Consider the following 12,394-nt stretch of genomic DNA (forward strand, 5'->3'; position numbering starts at 1 on the left):
GGTATAAGTAGGCGGGAGGTGGCCAGCACGTGTGCGTGGTGGGGTGGCCGTGGCCCGTGGGTGGGGATCACTGCTCGCTTCGCTGCTACTAGAGTACTAGTACGTGCGTGCCGGAGCTGGGAGTGGGAATCCTTGGAGTACCATTACGGCATTGCCACTTCTACCGCGCGCGGCTCGGGGACTCCTTCCATGCTCCGACGGCCGTGCGCGTGTGCGGTGCGGCTCCACCGGTCGGGACTCGGGGACGGGCGCGGCGCGACTGCGACGTCGTCCCCGTTGGCGGATGCCGATTGGGCGCAGCGCGGGCGCCAATATGCGACGGCTTGGATTCGGCCGAGGCCCAGGCCGTCAGGCCCAATTTGACTGGGCCGAGACGACACGCGCTTCCACCTGGTCCTGACACAGCACGGGGCCCACAGCGCAGCGGGCCAGACAAATCTGGGAATATTTGTTGCGAGATTATTTACTCGCTGACGCTCTAGCGCTCTGTGCTGCGCATGATGATGGAGCAAAAACTTGAAGGCTTGTTGGCATCCCCTGCAGGCTCTGCTGACCTACTAGCTACACTACTACACTGGCCTTGTTCAGTTCCAAAAAATTTTACAAAATTTTTCAGATTCTCCGTCACATTGAACCTTTAGACACATGCATGAAGTATTAAATATAGACAAAAATAAAAACTAATTGCACAGTTTGGTCGGAATTGACGAGACGAATCTTTTGAGCCTAGTTAGTCCATGATTGGACAATATTTGTCAAATACAAACAAAAAAAGCTACAGTGTCGATTTTGCAAAATATTTTCGAACTAAACAAGGCCACTATCTCGCACTCGCAGGCAGTAATAATAATATACCAACCCACACGGACGTAGAGTACGCAACGCGATCGGCGGCCAGCCACGGCAATAGTTTTTCCCAGCTGCCATGCACGCGGAGACGCAAGCTGGGCTGGGAGGGATCGATCGGGCCATCGGGGTGGTCTGCGTCTGGCCACCAGCTACGTATAACACGGCACACATGCATGGTCACATGCGCCTTGTTCGCTAGCAAGGATACACAGGCTTCTCCTCCCCCCTTTTATTTACGCTTGCCGCTAGAAAACGATCGTGACCTGCTTGCTGCCTTTGGGTGGTTCTAAAGAAACAGAGCAGAGCACAGCTTCGCAAAGGAAGAGGACGGGAAACAGGATGATAGCCTACGGGCTTAGCCTGTTTGGGCACGCATGAGCATGAAGATGGCGCCCATTTGCTTAGACTAGAGCGTGGTCACTAGTCAGCTAGCTAGGTACTAGTCCACTCCACACCCATACACATCATCAGGTAGATGCCGATCCATGGCAAATGGCGGATATACCTTTTCTCGAAATGTACCACAGTGCCCTTTCCTCTTTGTTCGTTTCGCTATGTGATCGGATTTATGCTCCTACGTGCATGTATGTCCAGTAAAATCAACAGCATGTATGTCCCGGGCTCTCCACCCACCGATATTTCTTCAGTCAATGGAAAAGTGTCGGTCGCCGCTTGCCCGGTTCATCGTTTAAACCTGTCGCTTTCCCATTGGGCGCCGCGAGCTACTCTACTCCTCCCTTAATTTTGATTTCCTAGTGAGGCCTCAATCGATAGGTACTGCCGTAGTGCCAATTAGGCAAGTACTGATCTCGCAACTACTATTTCGTGCATTGGTGGTGCTGGATGTAACGACTCTGCAGTAGTTTCTGCACATAAATGCATGTATTGGTGCACAGATTAAGGCTCTGTTTAGTTCCCAAATATTTTTCAAAATTTTTTCAAAATTCCTGTGTCACATCGAGTCTTTAAACACATGTATGGAGCATTAAATATAGATAAAAAATAACTAATTACACAGTTTGTCCATAATTTGCGAGACCAATATTTTGAGTCTAGTTATTCCATGATTGAACAATAATTATCAAATATAAACAAAAGTGTTACAGCAGCCAGACCCAATTTTTTCACCAACTAAGGCCTTGGTTTTTGTGGTGATCTAAACAAGGCCTAAGGCCGAGTTTTAGTTTCCTAAGGCCTAAGACTGTCGACGAAAGCTAGTCGGCAGTTTACCTTGGGATATACCCACGGTAGTAGTTTATCGGTAGACGGTGCGCAAACTACGAACTTGATGGTGACGCAAGACACGGACAAGCTTTTTATCCAGGTTCGGCCGCCGAGTTGGCGTAATACCTACGTCCTGCGTCTGGTTGTATTGATTTGTGTTGAGAGAATATGATGTATGATCTGTCCTCTAGGGGACCCCTGCTCCTCTTTATATATCGTGAAGGGACAGAGGTACAAGCAAAGTATCCTATTTGGTACAATATCTCGTAGCTTTGCGGTGCACGCCGACTAGTCGTGCGCCGCACGTCTTCATCCTGTGGGCCGAGCCACCTCTCATGGTGCGTCCCATATAGGCCCACGAGGGTATAGGGGTTTATACCCCCACAGCTAGTCCCCGAGCACCATGTATTGTGATGTAACACGTCGTCTTGAGCTTCTTCGGTCAGTGAGGCTTGACGTCTTCAATAAGTAGGAAAGTCGCTCAAACAGTTGCAACGATATTTTGACCAACTCAAAAGACAGTTGATCAACATTGACATCGAAGAAGCAAGTTGTTCGAAGAATGCATGGTGCTCTTAATTAAAAAAGATTTCTTTCCTGGTGAAGTGTGCCCACTTTACTTTTCTGAAAAAGTATAGACCTCAAAAAAGCATATTCACCGCAAGGTGAAGTGTGCCCACTTAGTCCCCAAGCCTGGTAGTAAGTGACGTAAGCACGTGGTGCCAGGGTCTAAAAAGAAAATCATAGAAATTCTAAAACTGAGATGCATCGCCAGATGCATCGTACCGATGTAGTCCCCGAGCTTGCTGGAAGGCGAAGTATGAGCCTTGTAGTAAGGTCTAAAAAATTGAATTTACCAGTCCCCGAGCATATTATGCTCGTCTGCAATTGAATAGACTAATCGACCAGTCCCCGAGCATATAACGCTCGGTGGTCGGTACAGTCCCCGAATTCTCAAATTGGTGGGCTGGTCGACCAGTCCCCGAGCATAAGTGCTCGGTGGTCGGTGCAATTCCCAAATTCTCAAATTGGTGAGCTGGTCGACCAGTCCCCGAGCGTATAGTGCTCGGTGGTCGGCACAGTCCCCGAGCACGGCGTAGGGACCGGTGGACAAGTCCCCGAGCGTGGTTGGGAACGTAAACGGGCTCGGTGGACCGGTGGACAAGTCCCCGAGCGTGGTTGGGAACGTAAACGTGCTCGGTGGTCGGCACAGTCTTCGAGCACAGCATAGAGACTAGTCGACAAATCCCCGAGCGTGGTTGGGAACGTAAACGTGCTCGGTGGTCGGAGCAGTCCCCGGGCACAGCGTAGGGAATAGTCGACGAGTCCCCCAGCGTAGCTTGTCGACTGGACCAAACCCCTGCAAAATAAATATAAAGAATAGGTAGTACATGATGTATAAATAAACTTTAGATAAAAAATCAGTACTGAGATAAGTTTTAGATTTTTTATTATAAAATTAGCACGAGTAGTTAATTCATCCTAGAGCTTGTACCAGCTCTGGTCTAGCCAACAATCAGCATGAGGTGCGGAACCTGGGCACGCGTAGGATTGTCAGCCACGTCAGAGAGCTACTGCCGACCACCCGGAACACAGAGGGCGGATCTCGTGCACGTGTAGGGAGGAGTCGGAGACAGTACCGGCTCTGGAAAGCTCGTGTAGGAGAAAAAACTAGTCGGCTAAAAAAGTTGTTTTGAAGAATAATAATATTAAAAATATTATACCAAAAATAAATAAAATATTAGAAGTGTACTTATATTTGAAAGAAAGTCTAGTCGGTGACGACAAAATTGTCCGGCCCTCGAGCTTTTCGACTTGTCATGACGGTGGTCGCTGTTGTCATAGCGTCGTTCTTCGCGGCGATTATTATTGCGACTGATGGTCGGAGCAAGTAGGCCAAACAATTTGGTCGATGGCCCAAGCAGGTCGGTGTTGTCGATCTGCCTCCCTTTGTAGCAGGGAAGCGTGCGACGCGTTATCGGCGTGGTCGGAAACATTGCTGGTGTGGTCGAAGCCGTAGCCAGCGTGGTTGGAGCTGCAGCCGACGTCGGTGAAGAAGTGATCGGCACAGATTGGATCTACGCCTCCTTCGCGGTCGTGGTGGTGAAGCTGTTGAAGCTGACGGTGAACGTGAAGCCGCCCGCCACGGCCGCGAAGTCGGGGATGATGGCCATCTTGTTCGTCGCGAGGGCTGTACGCACACCCTCTATCTGGCGCGCCACTATCGACGAAAGCTAGTCGGCAGTCTACCTTGGGGTATACCCACGGTAGTAGTTTATCGGTAGACGGTGCGCAAACTGCGAACTTGATGGTGACGCAAGACACGGACAAGCTTTTTATCCAGGTTCGGCCGCCGAGTTGGCGTAATACCTACGTCTTGCGTCTGGTTGTATTGATTTGTGTTGAGAGAATATGACGTATGATCTGTTCTCTAGGGGACCCCTGCCCCTTCTTATATATCGTGAAGGGACAGAGGTATAAGCAAAGTATCCTATTTGGTACAATATCTTGTAGCCTTGCGTTGCACGCCGACTAGTCGTGCGCCGCACGTCTTCATCCTATGGGCCGAGCCACCTCTGATGGTGCGGCCCATATAGGCCCACGAGGGTATAGGGGTTTATACCCCCACAATATTTAACAATTATTATATATCCGTGGATTAACTAGATTTAAAACATTTATCTCGCAAAGTATAAATAAACTGTGTAATTAGTTATGTTTTATCTATACTTTATTTTATCTATACTTTATCTATATATTTTATCTATACTTTAGTATGTAATAAAATTTGATGTGATATAAAAATTTTTAGTTTTTAAGTGGAAGTAAACGAGGCCTTAACTCACGATTTTGAGTTGCCGCTTGTTACTCCAATCGTCAAATTAATTGACACACGAATTTGAGTTACTACTCACGCCTTGTTTAGTTCAACCAGAAAAAACAAAAAACTTTTTAAGATTTTATGTCACATCAAATCTTATGTCATATGAATAGAGGATTAAATATAGTCAAAAATAAAAACTAATTACACAGTTTGACTGTAAAATCGTCAGATAAAATCTTTTAAACCTAGTTAATCTATAATTGGATAATATTATCATAACTGGAAATTTTTTGTTTCGGCAACTGAACAAGGCCTCAATCATCAGACTATTATCAGAGCAGCTTCTAGCAGCAGGAGCTGCAACTCAAGGTCAATACTTCTGACTTTAGAGATTTTTTTTTTTAAAAAAAACTCCAAGAATAGCGTTTAAACTAGTCTTTTTTATGGATCCTACTTGTCGTCGGATACATTTTCTTTTTTTCTCTCTATATTATATCCTCTTCTCCGACCATAGCCACCGAGCCGCACCATCGCTCTCTCCACCTTTGTTGTTCAAGGATGACAAAACCAGGCCAGCCAGCACTACCAGAGATCAGTTTTTTCCCGGCGGCCAGGAGCACTCCCCTCGGCTGGCAAACGTCCGTCACGGACGCTCTCTCTTCCCTCGCGTTCCCAGTAAACCGAGGCAGAAAAGGTCCACACCGTCAGGGATGCTACCTGCGTCCCGAAAAATGAAGACTCGCCCGCTTCCGTCCTTACCATGGCCCACACGTAAGCGAGGGATGACGAAAAAAATTGGCGCGGAAGGGATGCGTCGGGCGCGTGATCTAGAATAATTTCACCCACCAACCTTATCTTATCACCCGTACCCCTACCAGTCTTCTCCCCATCCCCTAACTTCTTCTCTTCTCTCACAGATGGCGGCGACCGGTAGAGAATGGTCGGCGCAGGCGAGGACGCCGCCGCTGTGTGTCCCTGGGATCCAGTGAGGCAAGGTCCCTTCTCTCTCTATATCTCTCACAGCTTTTCCCTGTTCTTCCCACTTGGGGTGGCAACGCAGCGGCGCATGAGATGCCGGTTATGGAGGTCAACGACCCAACGCAGGCAAGGTCGCCACCACCGTCGCGTCCCCAAGATTCAACGAGGTGAACCCCTCCTCCCAGCGCAGGGCCATGGCGTGGCGGCGCTGCTCGAGCCTCTCCTCCCCCGCACAGATCCATGGCGTTGGCGGCACCACGCGAGGCCCTCCTCCTCGCTCAGGTCCCCCATGGCGGCGCTGCTCGAGCCTCTCCTCCCCCGCACAGATCCATGGCCCCAGCCATGGAGGAGAAAATGTTTTTAGATCTGAATAATTTAGATTTTTAGGTAATTTATTTACCCTTCCATGGTGGAGAAATTGGTTTTAGATTGTTTTAGACAATTTATTTACCCTTGTAACTTGAACAAAATAAAGGCACTGAATTTTATTGGGCACCTGCACTGAGCCATTCCTTATTAGGTTAATATATTTTATTAAGATTTGTATGCATTTTTTGTCAATTTACATTGGGCAAGTACTCCTGCATAGAAATCTGAGCACTTTTGTTTTCTAAAAAATAAAATATGTCTGTGCACTATTCTTCTGAAAGACAATTCTTCTTGGATGAAGTAGCATTGCAGAAATCTCATATGTGATTCAGCTAGATATTATGCACTACATGTCAGCTATGAATAGGCTTTAGCGTTTTGTAGGATTGTGCTTCTTTCTAATGAAGAAGAAAGTGACATAGAAATGTTACCGTCCGCCAGCGCTCAAGCTATTGATGGTAAGATGACGCATGCTCAAGCACTTTTTGTGGCAGGTAGGCTAATATAATTTGGTTGTTGTTGCCAATTTTTGCATGTAGATATAAGGGAATCCTTTTCTTAAAGGATCAAACTGCTTCTGCAGGACAAGACACTTCTCAGCTAGATTAGGTAAAAATTATACATCAATCATATGCCTACTTTACCTTTCCTCAATAGAAACATGCATATGCCTACAGTTAATTATTTTCACATGTTTTTGCTACTTATACAGGATGTGAGAAAAGGGAAGCAGTGTGATCAGATTGCTAAAACAATGAATTTGGAGATAATCGTAGTGTTCATTTATTCTGTACAGCATAAATGAACCCTAATATAGTATCAGGTTGCTTTGTTCTTTGACTGATGGTTTATTTGTGAACGGAAGTAAATAATCCGATTTGCTTTAGTTACTATCTCTTTCAATTTAGAGACGTTGGACAAGCAATCAGCTATATTGTTTGACTAGATATTTAACAAGATTTCTCATGAATTGTTATATTTTCTTTTCTTGTTTTGGCTGTAGGTTGTGGAGATGAATGGATCAGCTATATGCACTGTATTGCTAAGGGCTTGTAGGAAGTAGTGATTACTAAACTTCTATCTATTTTCTATATGTTAGTTGCATGAACTAGCATTGTAACTTGGGTCTGCAATATTTTGCGAGGCCTTTACAGTGTAGCTTAAGATTTGTTGACCATTGAACTATCTAATGTATGAGCAATTTGGATGATGATTATATGTACGACACTTGTGTGTAACATTTAATACTGCTGGTGTGTGGTTAAAAGGATCGGCTATGATTTGAATGGTTTAATGATCTTTTATTCATAGTATTCATACTAATACTAAAATTAAGTTTCCGTGACGGCCATGAACCTTCCCTAAGGGGTGAACCTTCCCTGATGGTGCCGCACTGACAGGAAATAGTTTTCCTGACGGAGATGAAAAAACCGACAGGAAAAAAAGACAAAAGGTCGTTTGAGCTCCTAGGTTCGACGAAGCCACGCTTGAGCTGTACTAGCACAAAATAGATTTTAGTAAACAAGGCTATTGATTAGTAGAGGAAGGCTAATGAGATGCAGATGCTCCGTCGATATATTTTTTTTATATAAAGGATATTTAATATCCGGCTTCATCCATCAAAAGATAGAATCAGACCAATTATTACAACGTTTGCACAAGACACTCTTGAACTGCAACACCAAGAGGCTACAAAAAACAAAGTAATGGAAGAGTCTAAATGAGACCAATGTATCTTGAGGAGAGCCATCCATTAGAACTAAAAAAACGCAGAGCTGATGTCTCAACGTGCTGCGCCATTTGAAGTAATTGCGACTGCTGATCCTCATGTCGTTGCAAGATTGTCCACTGACGAAGCCAGTGTGTTTCCCTGAAAAGTACCTGCAAAAAAGATTTTGGTCTACATTTATCAAAAACCACTTCGTTTCTAGTCAGCTAAATTGCCCAACAAATCGCGAACGCTGCCGTTAATAACAAAGAATTAATCCTTTTGTTTGCAACTTTTGACCATCTAGTAAAGAGGTCAGACATTCCTAAGGGAGGAGAGAACCCATATAATAAATGCACCGCCCGCCATAAGAACTTAGCATATGCACAATCAAAAAAGAGGTGTTGTATTGTTTCCGGCAAATGACAAAAACAACATGTTTTATCACCATTCCAGTTACGTCTAACTAAATTATTTTTAGTTAGTACTACACCCTTTTTCAAATACATATAGCCAGTGATTTTTATATTCGAACGTCCCATTTTTTTGAGATACTAGCATCGCCTTGAAAAATCAATTAATAAATACGGACCTTTTAAGACGCATGCTTCTAAAAAATAGCCTTATTTTTATAGACCCTTTAAGAGGTCTACCTCACTAAGGCCTTGTTTAGTTCCGAAAAAATTTAGATTTCGCTACTGTATCACTTTTGTTTTTATTTAACAAATATTGTCCAATCTTGAACTAACTAGGATCAAAAGATTCGTCTCGCGATTTACAGACAAACTATGTAATTAGTTTTTTTCGTCTATATTTAATGCTTTATGTATGTGCCGCAAGATTCGATGTGACGGAGAATCTTGAAAACTTTTTGGATTTCAGGGTGAACTAAACAAGGCCTAAATAAGTTTGAGACTACAGACCTAAGGTCATCCTCAGTGGAAGTTTTATAATTCAGTTTCCAATACACCAATATTTTAAAAACAGTGCATAAGAGTTTCATTTCCATGAAACTCTCTCTACTCTCATAAAACTCTTATTATCTCTCTCTTCATTAATATAGTGCCACATCAACACATTTAATCTCCATAAAACTCTAACGAAACTCCATTGAGACTGTACTCCCTCCGGTTTCTTAAAGAATGTTGTTTTTTAGGTTGTCTTTTAAGTCAAACATTTTAAATTTTGACTATAAACAAATATTTTTGGGTTGAGGTGTAAAATACGAAGTGATGTAAGTAGATTCATCTTGAGAGTATATATTAACTATATTTTATAATAAAAAGTAATGATCAAAGTTATTTATTAGGACCATATCATTATCCAAAATAACAATTTTCAGAAACCCAGAAGGAGGAGTATCTATTAATTTGTTTTAAGGGTGATACAGTAGGGCCTTGTTTGTTCTATCCAAAATCTAAAAAACTTTTTAAGATTATCCATACCATCGAATCTCACGGTACATACATGGAGCATAGATAAAAAAAATAACTAATTGTACAGTTAATTTGTAATTTGTAAGACTAATATTTTAAGCCTACTTAATCCATGTTTGGACAATAATTAACAAATATAAACGAATTTGCTTAAGTAGTAAAAATAAAAAAAAAATAGATCTGAACCAGGCTTAATCTTCGGTTGTACTGTGTGCTCAGTTGCGACACAGCAACAGTGCTAAACACAGCTGTCTTCCAGTGGTTCAGGATCTTAAAAAGGGCTCCTGTTTTTGTTTGACCAAGCTACTGTAGTACATTGTAAAACACTTGCAGGTTCAACGCACCAATCGAGCAAGCACGCAGTGCATGAATGTCTACTATCACAGCATCTCCAACTTGGACTGTATAATAAATAACGGTTGTCAGAGCCGTCTGCTCGGCCCATGTATCGTACTACTACTACTACTACGACTGGTGTCCTTGCGGTGCCCAAGATTATCCAAATGGCAACATGTCCCGGCCCGGCCTCCCCCCCTCTCGGTCCCGTCGATCCCGTCCCCACCCGTCCGTTCGTCAGCGGATTCCGACGCGCTGTGCACTGTGCTCCTCAGCTCTGCTGCCCGGACATGACAGCCGCACGGGCGTGGGTTTCCGCGCGCCTCGCTGCGTGCGCCCCCGCCCCCGTGTGTCGGCACCCGCGCCCAATCCGGTCCGCCCATCCGTCCGCCGGGCGCCAGCGACTGGACCCCCGCCGGTCAAATCGGGTCAATCCCCGCTCCCAGGGGACGCCGGACGCGTGCCCCGGCGACGGAGACGAAAGCCGGATCGCCGGTGCCTTCCTTCTCGCTCGCTCGCGAACCCACGGCGGAAGTCGACGGACGGAGCGTGCCACAGGACGGTTCTCGGGCGCAAATATTCCCGCGGGGGGCCCACGCACGCCACCCACCGAACAGCCATCGGACGTCGGTCTTCCGGCGGGCCTTGCCGACTGATGCCGACACGTAGGACGCCGCCACGGGGGGCCACAGGCGCAAATATTCCGGAGGCAAACGTGTCGACGGGAGGGCGTGCGGGACGGGAGCGAGCGAGTCCCTGGCGTGCGGGGCCACGCGGCAGGGCTGAGGGCGCCTATGTGTGGGGCTCGGGTTGTCCCCGGTCAACCGGGCAGCGCGCGGGGTCGGAGTCGGAGCTCTCTCTCTCTCCCTCCGCTCGTGGGGTGCGGGCGGCTACGGTGGGATAGATGGATCTTTTGGAGGAAGGGGCTGGGCGCACGTGCGGGACAGCTGGCGCGGGTGCTTCGAGTTTTGACCGCATCGTGCTCGGCGTGGGGTGGGGGGCTCGCCTCGCCGGTACGGAATCATCGGCCGGCCGGGCCCCTTGACTTGGATTGTCCTAGGCCTTGTTTTGTTTAGTTCACTCTGAAAACCAAAAAGTTTTCAAGATCACATCGAATCTTATGGCATATGCATGAAACATTAAATATAGACGAAAACAAAAACTAATTACACAGTTTAGCTGTAAATCACGAGACAAATCTTTTGATCCTAGTTAGTCAACAAACAAAAGTGCTACAGTACCGAAAACTTTTCACTTTTCGCAACTAAACAAGACCCTACTGTATTGGTGGTCGTACTGTACGTACCGCTGCACGATGGGCCAGAGCGGGTTACTGCTCCTACTACTCGTTTCTTGTGTGCTCTGATGCTATCTTATCCTTGCATTTTTATTTTTATTTTTATTTTTATTATCCTGTCTTCTCGCCTTTGGTTTTTACGAGTCGGACGCACGACGCGTCAGGTCCTCGTGCTACACACTGTAAAGCTAATCCCACGACACTCGCAAACGCCAACCACATGAACGCATGATTTGTGTGGCTAGACTCGTGGTTACATATAGAAAACGTGGATACATCTCAGACCGGGCACATTTTACCCGAAAACCGAAAACAGGATCGAACCAAACCGAAACCGAACCGAACAGTCGGTTTTTCGGTTCAGCATCTACGAACTTCGGTGTTCGGGTCGGTGCTCGGTTGTGCCTTCAAACCGAGCCGAAAACCGTTTAATCCGAGAAACTCTTCCATCCTGTACTTGTGCTGGGCGAGTCGGCAGCGCGACATGGCCGTGCGTGGCGGCGCCGGCGTGGTGGACGAACGCCGAGCGACAGCCGGCACAGATACGCGCGACGCATCCAGCTGGGTGTTGGACCTATAGGTCGAGCGTGTGATGTGTGCAAACCGTGTGGATTTCTTCTTCTCTTTTGTGGCATTTTTGGATTCCTCATTTCAATTTTTTTTCTTCTCTGTGCTCTTCAATTAGTTCGGTGAAATCGAGAAACCGAACCGACGAAACGAAACCGAATTCGCCGGTTGTTGGTTGCAGAGAACATCGATCAGTTGTTGATTCCTAGAAACCGAACTGATTTGTCGGTTAAACCCGAATGCCCACTCTGAGATACATCTTCTGTAATAAACAACAAAAACAATACGACATCATAGTTACTCTACTCCATGAGCAAAAGAATATAATTATAACATACGTGCACTCAAACTGACTCAAGTTTAAGTAAATTTATAGTAAATAATATTAATATTTATATCTCTAGATAAATTTATTATAAAACTATATTCTATAACTAACCAGAGTCAATGCAATCTCTCAAAATACAAAGCATCGAAGCCACTCCAATCTCTCCAAGAATGCAATCTCTAGTAAGCAAACATGAGTGAATTTTTTTTCCTTTTTTCTTAGAATATTTTTCTTTGTTCCCATAGCACCTTATGTGCTATTATCTCCCTGTAGATGTGGTGCAAAATAGCATAATATCCTAGACGCTTACCATTCATTGCGGAAAATATAGAAAATGCTATTTTGCTATATACTTTTCAAAAAAGATCCTGTTTTGCATGGCTCCACCTCGCTAGTGAAGCCATTTTTTTTTGCCTAAGCTCCATGACTAGCTTCATCCATATAAATGAAGCCATTTTGGTAAATTGTTTGGCAAAAC

The 12,394-nt window shown here is 45.4% G+C and overlaps 1 long non-coding RNA gene across 2 annotated transcripts; it reads left to right on the plus strand.

Annotated features, from left to right (window-relative positions):
* On the plus strand, nt 5,513-7,536 carry LOC110434348. Of its 2 annotated transcripts, XR_002451772.1 has the most exons (3): nt 5,515-6,702; nt 6,784-6,853; nt 6,957-7,536. It is a non-coding gene; the product is annotated as an uncharacterized LOC110434348 (long non-coding RNA). The 2 variants fall into 2 exon arrangements; XR_002451771.1 differs by having other exon boundaries at nt 5,513-6,853.

Source organism: Sorghum bicolor, chromosome 4, assembly GCF_000003195.3.
Source record: "Sorghum bicolor cultivar BTx623 chromosome 4, Sorghum_bicolor_NCBIv3, whole genome shotgun sequence".
NCBI lineage: Eukaryota > Viridiplantae > Streptophyta > Magnoliopsida > Poales > Poaceae > Sorghum > Sorghum bicolor.